A 14,482-nucleotide genomic window follows, 5' to 3' on the forward strand; every position below is an offset into this window, starting at 1 on the left:
AGTCACTCAGTCGTCAGGGAGCTGGCAATGGTGAATCTGCTCTCTCACTCGCTGGGTACTCTCCACGCCATCTGCGCCACGGCGCCAGTTCCCTGCTTTCATCTGAAGGCTGTGGGCCTAAGAGAAAGTCTCCTCCCTGGACAAGGCTATTTATGTCACCCACCCATGTCCTCACCCACCTATGTCCTCACCCACCATTCCCTCACCCACCATTCCTCTCTCTCGCAGCTAGATGGAACTTGTAGTCTACAGCAGTCTGGCTCCAATGCAAATCCTGGCTCCTCAGACCACATATCATATGACCCTTGCTCTCAGCTGCTGTCTGAAGTTGATGACACATTGTCCAGGCTGAACACTAGAGGAAAACAGGCTTACTTCAGCTGGTGTTACAGATTGTCCACCGACGACACAGGCAAACGTTAGCCAGCGCCTGGCTACACATGCAATGATGTAATTAAAGCGGAGTTCCAGCCTCAAATACCCTCTTTAACTAAAAATACCCCTATAATATTAATCCATCGCCCTTTACAGAACCGCTATTCCCATACTTACAAGGTGTACGGTATTGGATTTTAGTCAAAATCTTACTTTTAAAAATTCTGAGCGCGGCCATCTTGGATGTGGGCATCTGAAGCCGCAGTGTAATCTGCTGTGTCCTTCTTCCTGATTCCAGCGAGTGTTCTGGGAGTTCTTCCTGATTCCAGCCCCCTGGGAGTGATGACAAACAGCTCCCAGGATGCAATGGAAAGGCGGAAGTGATGTCTGTGGCCGTGGCCACAGAGAGGGGAGAAGGAGCAAGTTCTATCAAAAATGCCCTGACAATAAGGTAAGGGACCCCCGAAAAAAAAATTGAAAATTACCAATTGTTGATCAGCATAGCAAGCACTCCAGGAATCACTAAAGTTGCAAAATAGGCCGGAACTCCGCTTTAATGAATGTAGAGTGGTGTTAGTGCATGCCTTTTATGCCTTTTATACCTTTTATACTTGTATGAAGTTCAACTTTAAGGTGGCAAAAAAACATAGATCTGTCGGTACAAAAGAAAATGTCAAAATTTCTTATCCACTGTCCTAATCTTTTTAAGGCATTCTGCGCGGAACACTTTATTGTTGAATGTATAGATCAGCGGGTTCACCAAGGGGGCCCAGAAAAAGATTACGAATGTGAAAGTGTTGGTGAGCTGCAGTGTCACTACTTTGGCTGGCAACACATAGACGCCAAGAGAGACACTGTACTGCATGGAGAACACAGTGAGGTGGGAGCTACATGTAGAAAAGGTCTTCTTCCTCCCGGTGGATGAGGGAATTTTAAGAACTGTTTGAATTATAAACACATATGTTACAAAAACAGACAAAACTGTGATCAATGTCATGAAGAAACTTATTACAGCAATATAGAAACTGATATGCGTTGTATCGGAGGTGGCCAGGTCCATGAATTGAGAAGTATCACAAAAGAAATGGTGAATGGTGTTATGGCCACAAAATTGTAACTGACTCAGTAAACCAGATACTACACCTGTAAATTAGGCAGAAATAATCCAAAATACAATGACCGCCCGAAGATAGATTCCATTATTCACAATGGAGGAATAGCGTAACGGATGGCAAACGGCCAAGTATCGGTCATAAGACATTAAAACGTAGTGAAAGCACCCAACATCTCCTGTAGTTCCAAATATCTGTGATTGTACAATGCAGCCAGCTACAGTGAAGGTCGGTCTCTCATGAAGAACGTCATGTAGTAATTTTGGAATAATGTTTGAGATGCTCAGCAGATCATATATGCACATGCTCTGAATTATGAAAAACATCAGCGCCTTGAGACGAGCGCTACTGAAAATGATATAGATGATCAATACATTTTCACAGCAAATCAAAAGGTAAATGATCAGAAACAGAACAAACATTGGGGTCCTGAAGCCTTCCAAAGATGTAAATCCGGTGAGCAGAACGTCAGTGATGGCTGTGCAATTCTCAGGATACACCATCTGTGGAGAAGACAATCACACATGACATACAATATATTGAAGATCAATAAATCTGCCCTGTATCTTCTGTTTTTTGTGCTAAAGCTAATTTGTCCTGTTGAAGCAGAAGACTTCAATCATCTAGTTATCTTCTCTCTTCTATCTTTATAACATAGTGCTGCAAATGTAGCACTAGCCATGAAGGAGCAGTTGGTTGAGCGACTCCTTATGCTTCCTGAGACAATGAGCCACTTGAGTAATACCTGAACTCACTGACACACTTGCAGTTGAAATGTGCTTTAGTAAGGCAGCAGGTGCTGTCTATTCTCTCCACTGTAGGTGGAACTTGACCACAGTTGCATTGTAGATGGAGGGGAAGTCAAGAGGAACATGGTTTCTCTATGGTTTTCTGGGTTACTGTGGAAGCTATCTGATTGGATGATTCCCCATGTGACTCTGGTAGCCATCTTGGGTCAGGCAGAGCCTATTTAACCACTTGCCTACTGGCCGCTTTTTACCCTCTTCCTGCCCGGGCCAATTTTCATCTTTCAGCGATGTCACTCTTTGAATGACAATTGCGCGGGCATGCAACACTGTACCCATATCAAATGTTTATCATTTTTTTCCACACAAATAGAGCTTTATTTTGGTGGTATTTGATCACCACTGGGTTTTTTATTTTTTACTAAACAAATTTAACCACTTCCCACCCGCCCTATAGGCAATTGACGGCAGGAAAGTGGTTGCATTATCCTGACCGGGGGCGCGCAGAGCGGCGATCGGTGATGTGGCGTGTCACTCTGATACACCGCATCTCCGATCTCGGTAAAGAGCCTACTGACATAGGCTCTTTACCATGTGACCCGCTGTGACCAATCACAGCTGGTCACATAGTACAAAGGAAGAGCCGTTGATCGGCTTTCCTTAGTTCGTGCCTGACAGGTGCGAGTAGAGGAGAGAGGATCTGCGGCTCTCCTGACGGGGGGGGGGGGGGGTCTGCACTGGTAATCAGATCATTGATTACCAGTGCAGACCCTTGGGGGGGTGCCACTAGAACCACCAGGGATGCCAACCCATGACCCCAGGGCTGCCCACAATGGCCACCAGGGATGGCAATCAGGGCTCAGGGAGCCTGCCAGTGCCCTCCCCATCATTGCTGCTGCAAGTGCCCTCCCCATAAGTGCTGCCCACCCACGCCTATCAGTGCCCATTAGTGCCCATCAGTGCCGCCTATCAGTGCCCATCAGTGCCACCTATCAGTGCCCATCAGTGCTGCCAATCAGTGCCCATCAGTGCCACCTATCAAGTGCCCATCAATGCCGCCTATCAGTGCCTAGCAGTGCCGCCTATCAGTGCCCACCAATGCTGCATATCAGTGATACCTATCACTGCCACATATCAGTGCCCATCAGTGCTGCCTATCAGTGCCACATATTAGTGCCACCCCATCAGTGCCTCCTCATCAGTGCCTGTCAGTGCAGCCTCATCAGTGCTCATCAGTGCAGGAAAAATCGTATCTATTTACAAAATTTTATAACATAAACAAAAAAACTTTTTTAAAAAAAAAACTTTTCGGCCCTTTTTTTTGTTTAGCAAAAAAGAAATAACCTTGCGGTGATCAAATACTACCAAAAGAAAGCTCTATTTGTGGAAAAAAATGACAGAAATTTGGTGTAGGTACAGTGTTGCATGACCGCGCAATTGTCATTCAAACTGCAACAGCGCTAAAAGCTGAAAATTGGCCTGGGCAGGAAAGGGGTGAAAGCGCCCAGTATTGACGTGGTTAATAAAGATTGAAAAAAAAAAAAAAGTTTTTTTTAAATTTCTGTTATAAAATGTTGTATATAAGTATGTTTTCTCCTTCACTGACGGGCACTAATGAGGCTGCACTGATGACGTGGCACTTATATGCAGCACTGATAGGCGTGGTATTTATTCACCACTGGGTTTTTTTTTTTTTTTGCTAAACAAATGAAAAAAGACCCAAAATTGCTAAAATTTTATAACAAACTATGAAATATTTTGTTTTTACTTTTCAAATACAGGTAATTTTTCTCCTTCACTGATGTGCACTTATGAGGCTGCACTGGTGGGCACTGACGAAGTGGCAGTAATGGGCACTGATAGGTGGCACTGATGAGGCAACACTGATTAGCACTGATAGGCATTGGTAGGCAGCACTGATGAGCACTGTTGAGACTGTACTGATAATCTGGAACTGATGAAAGGGACATCAGCAGTAATTATCAGGGCACTAATTAACACAAGTGGGTTATCTTCTCTCTTCTTCCTTTCTCACACTGTCAGCTTGGGGAAAGGAAAGCCGATAACTGGCCTGTGTTTCACTCCCAGTGATGGTGAGTACCGTCACAGATGTAAAGACAGATACTTAATAGACACTGAGAATATGGCTTGAATTGCTTCAAATGGGGTCTGTATTTACACTTATGCTAATGTATATTGTACTTCAATGGCAGAGACAGGCTCTCCCTATTGTTTGTGTATTGAGGTATGATGTGGATTCTGTTAAGCCTGTCTGTCCCATTGTTAAATGTTTTTTTTTTTTTTCCATAAGAAATTTTATCAAGATTTTAAATAGAAAAACATACAAAATATACACGGTACATGAAAACAGATGCATGAAGTGTAGACAGAGAAGTGGTACATTAATAAAGGATTAACATAACATAACATAGCAAAAAAAAACGACTGGAATATACATCAGTAAGATTGTAGAGGGTTTATGCAGAACATTAACATATACACCATGGCCGGGTGACGATCTTAACCTGTATGGCGGGGTCCCTTGACGCAGGGAACCAGTCCAGTTAAGGACAGGCAGGAAAAGGAGTCATATGCCACAGCGGCATCTTTTACTGGGTACTGTTAGCCAGGATGTATACAAGGTAGGGATCAGCCCGCTGATTATAGAGTAATGAGTCGTTTTAACCGGATAAAGAGGACGAACAATAGATTGGGAGGGAAGGATGGGAAGGGAAGGGAGGGGATGGAAGGTTGGGAGGAAAGAAGCGGGAAGGGAGGGGGGGTAAAGAGGAAGGGGGAGAGAGGGAGGGGTGAAAAGAAGTAGAAGGGTGGTAAGGGGTTGGGGGTGGAAAAGGTAGGAAGGGGATAAAAGCCGGGTGGTATGTGGACCTCGGTGATCCAGTAATCAACAGTAAGATGGTAGCATCAGTAGGAATAGGACGCGGTTGTAAGCTCGAGCCCCGGTAGGTTGCTCGGGCTCATGTTGGAGGGCCCTTGGACTCCATAATCATTTTATATGTGGTGGTATCCTTGAACCGGATCCAATCTATCCATTGGGCTGAAAATCTGTGAATTTGATCATTTGAAATGCTGACTAGTTCCTCCATTTCCTCAATTCTATTGAGTCTAAGAAACCACTCTTTAGACGATGGAATGGAGGTTGATTTCCAGTGGCATGGTAGGCACAGCTTGGCGGCGTTTAGCATGTGACGGGCAAGTATCGGCCTGCGTGTGTTGTGTGTGTCTGGGACATGGTTGAGGAGGAAATGGCCAGGGGTCAGAAGAAGATCACAAGATGTGATCTCACGCACCAACCTGTGAACCATCTCCCAGAAGGGCTGAATATTGGCACAGTTCCACCAGATATGGAGCATGGAGCCGGGTTCTTTCTGACACCTCCAGCAAGTGTCTGGAACTCCTGGTTGAAATTTGTGAATTCTGTCCGGTGTTCTGTACCAGCGCGTAAGAATTTTATACCCATTTTCTTGGGTTGTGACATTGACAGAGGCCCGATGGACTGAACGACATATAGATTCCCATTCTTTCTCAGAAAGAGAGAGTTGAAGGTCACGGGACCAGGCCTGTGTAAAGGGGGCCAGAGACGCTGAAGGGGCATCAAGTAGGTGACCGTAAAGTTCAGAAATCAAGTGTCACTGGGGCTTGGCTCGGATACTGATAGCTTCCAGGGGAGTCGGGGATCTCGACCATTCTCTAGCTGTAGCTGACATGGTGAGAAAGTGACGTATCTGGAAGTAGGACCAGAGCGGAAGAGTGTAAGGAGCCAAGGAACGATTGACCTCCTCCCAGGACAAGAGATTCCCATCTTTAAAGAATTGTTGGGCAAGTATTTCTTGGTAGGGCCAGCCGTGCCGGAGGAAATTAATGGAATTGACGGGTGGAAATGCGGGGTTCATCCTCAAGGAGGTCAAGGGACCAACTAGTGGATTGATCTGGAGCTTTTTCCGCCATTTGTCGTGGACCAGAAGTGGTGGGCCAATTAAAGGGTGACATTTAAGGGTTGGAGAGACCGAAGAGAAGGGCATCCAAGCCAGAAGGTGGAGTGGGATCTCCGAAAAGGTGTTCTCAAGATTAACAACCGATTTACAAGAGGAGTGGAGATTCCAGTCCAGGAGTCTAGCCAGGATGCAGGCCTTATGGTAGGATTGTAGATCGGGAAGGCCCAAGCCACCTTTGTGCTTAGGGGCCGTCAGGTGGGTGAATTTGATCCTGGGAGGTTTCCCATTCCATAGGAATTGAGAACAGCTAGCCCGGAGGGTCGAGAAGAATGATGCCGGGAGTTGAATGGGAGCTGCCTGAAAAAGATATAGCAGTCTGGGAAGAATGGACATTTTGAGTAGGGCAGCCCTGCCAAACCACGAAATGCGTAGATTCTTCCACATACGCAAGTCACCGCATATAGACGACAGCAGAGGTTTGTAATTAGTGTCAAAGAGGGAATCAAGGCTACGAGGTATATGTATGCCCAGATAGGGGATGGAAACAGGCGCCCACAAGAAAGGAAAGTTGGCTTTGCATCTCTCCACATCTGCGGCAGGGAGAGTGACATTCAGGGCCATGGACTTGGAGTAGTTTACTTTAAGGTTTGAAAGAGAGCGGAAGAGCGCTAGATCTTGTAGCAAGTTGGGCAAGGAGATGTGTGGTTGGGAGAGAAAGAGCAGCATATCATCTGCAAAGGCGGCTACCTTGTGGGAGGTGTCGCCTATCGGAATCCCAATAAAACATTGGGGTTTGAACGGACCATGTTTAAGAAGGGTTCCAGAGAGAGTACAAAGAGGATGGGGGACAGGGGACATCCCTGTCGCGTACCATTGGAAAGATGAAAGGCGTCCGACAGGTGGCCATTGACCCGTACTCGGGCCGTCTGATTGGTGTACAGGGCACGTATGCTCAGTAGCATTCTCTCATGTAGTCCTATGGAGGTCAGCATGGATGAGAGATAGTCCGTGGCCACTCTGTCGAACGCCTTTTCCGCGTCCAGGGAGAGAAAGAACCCGGGGAAATTGTGGGAGGTAAGCCAATGGTGAACATTCAGTGCCCTAGTAGTGTTGTCCCGCGCCTCTCTCCCCGGGACGAACCCAACTTGGTCCAAAGAGACCAGGAAAGGGAGGAACGGGACAAGACGGTTTGCCAAGATTTTTGCATAAAGTTTGGCATCAACATTTAGAAGGGAAATAGGACGATAGCTGGAAACAAGCGTATCATCCTTTCCTTCCTTCGGGATCACTGTGATGTACGCCTCTAGAAGCGACGTAGAATGGTGTTGGGATTCCGCAAGACTCCCAAAGGCTCTAACAAAATGAGGTTTAAGTATATCTTCAAAAGCTCGAAAGTAAAGCAGGGGAAGTCCGTCTGGTCCAGGTGCTTTACCCGGTTTCATCTCGCAGAGAGCCCTAGAGAGCTCCTCTGTGGTGATGGGGGATTCAAGAGCCTCAGCATCTTGGGCGGAGAGGAGAGATAGGCCATGGGATTTGAAAAAATCCTCGAGTTGGGTTTTCCTTGAGGCAATCTGAGAGGGACTGCTCGGGGTAGGGGAAAGGTTGTATAAGCCCTTGTAGAATTCTTCAAATTGGCGAGCGATAGCTGCATTAGAAGCGTGTAGGGTACCAGCTGAGTCTCTGATTGTGTGGATGGAGGTAAGGTTAGTTCTGGCACGGGTGGCTCGAGCCAGGAGGCAACCACTTTTAATTCCTTGCTCATAAAACACTTTACGGCTAAGGACTAGCCTTCGATGTGCTTGAAGACCCAGTAGATCTTTCAGGCGTGTACGGATCTCAAGGAGCTCCGCTGCGGCCGATTGAGCAAGGGAGCATTTGTAAACTGTCTCGAGGGTGGTCAAACGGGAGTAAAGGTCTTGAAGTTCGCGTTGGCGTGTTTTTTTCAGGGATGCCGCTATAGATAGGAACTCGCCTCTAATTACGCACTTGTGCGTTTCCCATTGAACTAGAGGTCCGGTGTCTGGGGTATCGTTGATCTCAAAGTAGTCTTTGAGTTTAGACGTCAGACTGGAGAGAACTGCCCCGTCTTTGAGAAGCGAGGGGTTCAATCTCCACGTTTTGGTCCTTGTGACAAGTTCAGGAAATCGGAGCGTCATGGTTATAGGACTATGGTCCGAAAGGACCCTAGGCTCAATGGAAGCTTTCGAAAGGAATTGCAAGTCTGGCTGTGAAAGAAAGATGTAATCAATCCTCGAGAACTTCGAGTGAGGGGCAGAGAAGAAGGTGTAATCCCTATCGTTAGGGAAGAGTGTCCTACAGGAATCATGAAGGTGCAAGGATCGAAGCTGGAGATGAATTTGACGTAGTGCCCGGAATGGCAAAACTGAAGCACTGGTTGAAGAGTCTAGGAGGGGATTGAGAGGAGCGTTAAAATCTCCTCCAAATATTAGGAGCCCCGTAGTGAAGTCTGCGAGTTCTTGGCATACTGTTCGGAAGAAGGGTACTTGTTTGATATTCGGTGCATAAATATTGGCCAGGGTGACTGGTCAGGTGTTGAGGTGGCCTTTAACAAAGAGGTATCTGCCCTCAGGATCCGATCTAACATCCAAAGGCTTGAAGTCAACTTGTTTGGAGAGTAAAATAGAGACACCACGTGACTTGGAGCCTTCAGATGTAGCATGAAACTCTGTGGGAAAGTGTTTATTAGAAAAGGAAAGCGGGTCGCCCGTTCTGAAATGAGTCTCTTGTATTAGTACTATTTGGGCTCGTAGTCTAAATGCTTCGGCTAGGAATTGTGAGCGTTTTTCGGGGATGTTCAATCCCTGGGCGTTGGATGAAAGAATTTTGATGGTGCGCTGTGTTTTGATTACTTCAGGGTCAGGCATGGTGGTGTCCACACGAAAGGGACGCAGGGTTGGGGAATATGAAAGAGGGTAACGGGGGGGAAGGGAAGATTGAGGCAGGAGGGAGGAAGGGAGTAGAGAAGAATCGGAAGAGGTGGAAGGGAGGAGAAGTGGGGGGGGGGGGCGAAAACAGGTGGGGGGATAAAGAGAAAGAGGTCAAGGAAAGGATGGGGGAGTAATGGGAAGAGGGGCGGGAAGAAGGGGGCAGGAGAAAACACGAGGATGGAAAGAAGCAGAAAAGGTCCCCTAGCCGACCTCTATCAGCAAATCGGATCAATCAACCGCTAGAGGAGGGGTAGGGGGGAAAGACACAAAGTGTCGCAGGTCAACAAACAGTTATGAACTGTTGTTGAGGTGGGAAACAATAGTCTGGGCGCGGCCCCAAGTCAGGCATGGGACGGCTTTGCACTGGGGATCAGCAGAGCAGGTATGCCAAATGGTGGTGGGTGCCTCATACAAACTGGCTAAGAGGGTCATTTGAGAGCGTTAAGGTGGTGTTGTGAGGTGGGGATCAACGGATGCCCATCAAGAAGAGGGTTCACAACCATTGTAATCTTAGCAAAATCAAGTGACATATGGCACAACATAAAAAAGATTGGTAACGGTAACTGAAGCAGGTAAATTATACCATAGGATGGGAGACAAAGTTAACAACATAACAGGTCTGTATACGAAGTAAGTATTCAGTGAGTTAGCGGTAGGCATTTCCAACCCAATCCAATCCCCTCGTCCTCAAGGGTCAATGCGGGGAAGGGAAAACAAAAAAAAAAAACCCCAAGGGAGAATTAGGGTTAGTCCTGAGGATGCATTCTGGGGGGGAGTGACGATCCCCTTGGGATCATATAGGGTTAAGTAGAGAGTGATCAGGAGGGGGGAAAGTAGGTGGTCGGGGGGGGGATGAGACTGTCATAGGGGGTCCTGCAATCTGGTAGGATGATCGGGCTGCACAGGAGGGGAGATGATCATAGGGGGGGAAGAGGAAGGGGGGGAGAATAGAGAGCCTGGGGGAGAATTACAGTAGTCATTGTCAAGAGGGGGAGGGGGGTAGGGTTTAGTGGGGGGGGGTGCGGGAGGGTCAGTGGCCGAAGGTCTAGGATCTACACTTAGTCATTAACCCATGCATGGCAGTCCTATGATGCGTAGCGCCCCGAATAGGCTTTGTCACCTAGGTACATTTATGGCAAGTTTACAAGTTAAGCAAAGTGGATCATCCCTCTCTCCCTCCCCCCGCATAACATTCAAGTGTTAACCTTCATACATGATACGTTTGTCAAGAGCCAGTGGTAGAACGGCATTTAGAATAGACAATAAGAGACTAATATAACATGGAGGAAAAGCCTTTTGCAGCAAGTAGTGTTTCAGGGGGTACGGTATCCGGGGGACAGGGTGATGAACACTGCAGGCTATAGAGTAAGGTTAATCAGATCAGAAGTTCTGGATCTTCAGAGGAGCTGCATCGGCAGATTGGAACCTGTGGAGAGTCAAGGAAAAGGAAAAACAAAAGGGGGGATATTGGGGGGGATGAGTGGTGATGGCAGTTCTATGGGTGGCATATGGAAGGGACCGATTGAGCAGGAAGGGGGGAGAAACGTACGAATACTGGAGCTTGGAGGACAGTCAAATTAGAAGAGTGGCGGCTGTCAGCCGGCAGCAATCAATGGATCAGAGGGGGCAGCAGTGTCCGTGACCGTTAGTTGGATAAATCCACAATGGTGAAATCCAGGAGCATAAGGGACATAAACGGGCAGGGACAGGAGGGGGATAGGGAAGAAGTACCTTTACAAGTGCTGCACACAGACATCAACGATCTTTTTGGGAAGTCAGAGGTTCAGTTTCTCCCGATGACGGGCTGGAGATCGGAGAGGGCTGGAGCGATGGTCTTCTCTGGAGCGCATCGGAGTTGCATCATGTTGAGAATGGCGTCGTCTGCGTTGTCTACTCCTTTGCGTTTTAGGAGTGGTAGAGGCAGTAACAGAGACCCAGGGATCTGGTGCATAAAACTCGCCATACCAGTCAGGTAAATCGATCACTGGGATCTCAAAGGCGTCGCAGAAAGCAGGGATGTCATCAGGGACTTTCAGGGATGCGGACCTGCCTCGGAAGGTGGCAAAGAGGCAAAATGGGAAGCGCCATCTGTAGGTAATACCTCTGGTGCGGAGAGCTTCTAGCAGGGGGCGCAAGGCTCTGCGATTTTGCAGAGTGATGGGCGAGAGGTCCTGGAAGAATTTTAGCTCAGTCCCCTCGAACTGCACATGATCCCGGCTCCTTGCCTTCCGAAGAATGGCTTCCTTAAGGGGGTAACTCACCAGGCAACATATCACATCGCGAGGTGGATTGGATTCTCCCGCTCGTGGGCGTAGGGCCCGATGCGCCCTCTCAAAATCGATCGGGGTATCGGCTGGCCTCTCAAGTAGGTCGTTGAAGATTGTGGTTAGTGAGGTGGTCAGGTCGGGGGGTTCCACAGACTCTGGGAGGCCTCGTAGCCGGATATTATGCCTCCTACCCCGATTGTCTAGATCTTCCAGGTGGCGGTTAATCTCGATGAGGTGGGAGGTGTGTAAGTCTGTACCCCTCTGGAGTTGCTTGATGGCGGCTGCATGGGTGGCAGAGGCCTTCTCTGTGACATCCAGTCTGGCAGACACTGAGCGAAGTTTCGCCGTAAGTTCAGAAATGGCGGAGCCCAGTGTTGATTTAATATCAGCGGCAACATTTTGGAGATCCGTGAGGCTCGGAAGAGGTACCGCTGCAGTCGGCTGGGCTTGGGATGAGGTGGAGGAGTGTGCCACAGGAGAGCTGGGCGCGGGAGCCGGGGAGGCCGCGCGGCGGTCATTCTTCTGTGTGCGGAAGATGGCAGGGATGTTTCCCGTGAGCTGGGTTTCTTGATCAGACATCACCCGGCTGGCTGAAGCACTGCGACCCGATCTTATCATAGTAGGAAGGCTGTAGGCACCCGAAAAAGTGAGTTATAGATCCCCAGTGCACGGAGCCGAGCTAACATGCGGCCATTCGAGTCCGGTGCCAAGCCACGCCCCCCCCCCCATTGTTAAATGTTAATGAACTCACATATTGTTTCTGTCCAGATGGCTAAAGTTTAGGTTAATTCTATTTCTGTATACATTTCATCTGCATATGATAATGTAATCAGGCAACCCCTGACCTGTGTGTGGTAATCTGATCAGGAGGGGGAGGTCCATGCTGTATAAAAATTCTGTGTGACTGTTCAATAAACAGAAGATTCCAGTACAAGCTAAGTTGTCGGCTAGCTTTGTATGGGGGTGGCTGGGAAATCTGATATCTATGTTCACGACTGGGAAGAAGCCGTATACTGATGGAAGACCACAAGTACAGTGTGGGTTGCGGTTCCATTACAACATCCATGATCCGCTGTCATTGAACACAGCTGATCACGTGGTAAAGGGAAGCTGTGATTGGCCCTTTACCCCAATCTGTGATCAGCTGAGTCCAAAGAGCCTGCCGTCTTTTGGCTATAGCATGGGCGGGAAGGGAGTAAGGCAGGGAGAGGTTCCTGATGAGTAGGGAAAGGATAGGGACATGCCATCCTTCCGGGAAACCTTCCCCTTTGGGCATGGAGCGGCCAGTTGGCATTCAGCCCCTCAAGACAGATGCTGTCAATACATCCGAGCCCTGCTCTGCTATACATACTGTTGCATTCTGTGAGTGTTCCAGGTCACATGCCTTCCCACTGGGCTTGTTGTGAATTGCTAAACTTTAACAATAATACAAGTTCTGTTCTCTGCAACTTGACTCTGAGTGTTTACTGCATCCACACCATGCTGCACCTCCCCACAATTGTCAGCCCTCAGCAGCATATGTCTCTTCTTGCAGCAGGTGCAGAAACCATCATGGCACCGCTAGAATTGACCCTGGCTCTGGAGCCCAAGTTTAATGCCTCTAATATTCCTCTACCTGAGTGAAAAGAGAGATTCAAAAGTGCTGCCTGTCTGTATTAGGTTTCCTTTCCGGCTGGTCAGGGAACTGGCTATTAACTCCTGGGAGGATGGGAGGAGGATGCCCACTGAGCGGTGATGGCATTGCCAGAGGAGGATTGGGCCACCCTGGAATAAGTTGTGGCATGTCTGGAGGGCCTGTTCAGAAAAAATGTGAGTGTCCCAGAGTTGAGGTGGAGATTCTTTGCCTGGAGGCAGCAGGAGGATGAGAGCGTCATTCACTTTGCATAGCACTATAGAATCACTGTAAACACCTGGAGAAGAGGGTGGCTGTGCTGATATTACTGCCTCAGATCATCTACTAAGGCACCACAGGATTAGAATGCAACCCCCAATCTATTTTCATTAAACAGTGGTGGATGCAATTGCGTGGGACCAGGAAGATGCGGAGGCAATTGTGGCAGTGAGAAAAAGGTATGACCCATTGCACTTGAAAGAGTAGACCCTGGCTCCTTCACCTCTGTCAGCCGCACACACAGTGTTGAGGGAACTCACCCTAAACGCGGCCTCTCTGAAACAAGAAATCCTCAATCAAACAGGATTTGTCCCCTTCCACTAAGGGTGGGACCCAGAAGAGGTTTTGGACGTGAGACCAATTGGACCCCTCTTGGCTACCCCTTAATATCCAGACAATGCCCTATCAATAAACTCTTCTGTATTGGTGAGCTGCATGTTCAAAAAGCCATCCACAGAGACCAGGTATCCCTTGTATCCCATACCCTACTTCAGATTCACCATTACTGGCATACCAGTAAGGCCATTAAGGAATGGTTTTGGGTTTAGTGGCAAACTCATTCTGCCACTGAAGCCACCGCTGATCTACAGACCAGTGAAAGGAAGAAGAAATTTCCCAGCGAAATGCTCAGAGAACACACTGCCAGAGAGAGCAGGAAATGGTTAGAGATACTCTTGATAAAAAAGTAAGAATTGTCCTTTCTGTAAAAAATTTAAAGTATATGCATCTGTCAAACAGTTGCAGAAAATGAGGGTTTGATGTTGGTGGTGCCTTCACACCATAACCCTATAGAGGTAAATTTGATGAAAGCAAGAATTGACCTTGCTGTAAAAAATTTAAATGATATGCACCTGTCAAACAGGTGTGGAAAAATTGGTCCTTGAGTGTTAATTGTGCCCATGAAAACTATACCAATAAGTTACTTCAAGATAAAATCAACACCTAGAAAGCTAGGCAGCCTAGACAGTCTTGCATATCAAGATCCCAAATACATTTAATCAGTGACATCGCCACCAGGGGCTTTATAGCTGCTGCTAATCCAGGACTGATTCATTTTGACAAATGTCAGCCGGTCAACGTACAGACACACTCTTTTATCTGCCACAAAACCTCTGGCAGGACTGAATGCCTGTTCGGAAAGCACACTGGATGCAGGGCAGCCCAGCAGCTCAATTGCATAATGGGCA

The 14,482-nt window shown here is 47.8% G+C and overlaps 2 pseudogenes across 2 annotated transcripts; both read right to left on the reverse strand.

Moving 5' to 3' along the window:
• Window positions 1-1,048: 1,048 nt before the first annotated feature.
• Window positions 1,049-1,990, reverse strand: LOC309545035 (olfactory receptor 11L1-like; annotated as a pseudogene). The gene has a single exon. The product of its transcript is annotated as an olfactory receptor 11L1-like (transcript).
• Window positions 1,991-13,678: 11,688 nt separating this feature from the next.
• On the reverse strand, window positions 13,679-13,855 carry LOC309546209 (small nuclear ribonucleoprotein F-like; annotated as a pseudogene). The gene has a single exon. The product of its transcript is annotated as a small nuclear ribonucleoprotein F-like (transcript).
• Between the last annotated feature and the right edge of the window lie 627 nt (window positions 13,856-14,482).

The sequence above is a fragment of the Pelophylax lessonae genome (genome assembly GCF_965119305.1).
Source record: "Pelophylax lessonae genome assembly, chromosome: 1".
Taxonomy (NCBI): Eukaryota; Metazoa; Chordata; class Amphibia; order Anura; family Ranidae; genus Pelophylax; species Pelophylax lessonae.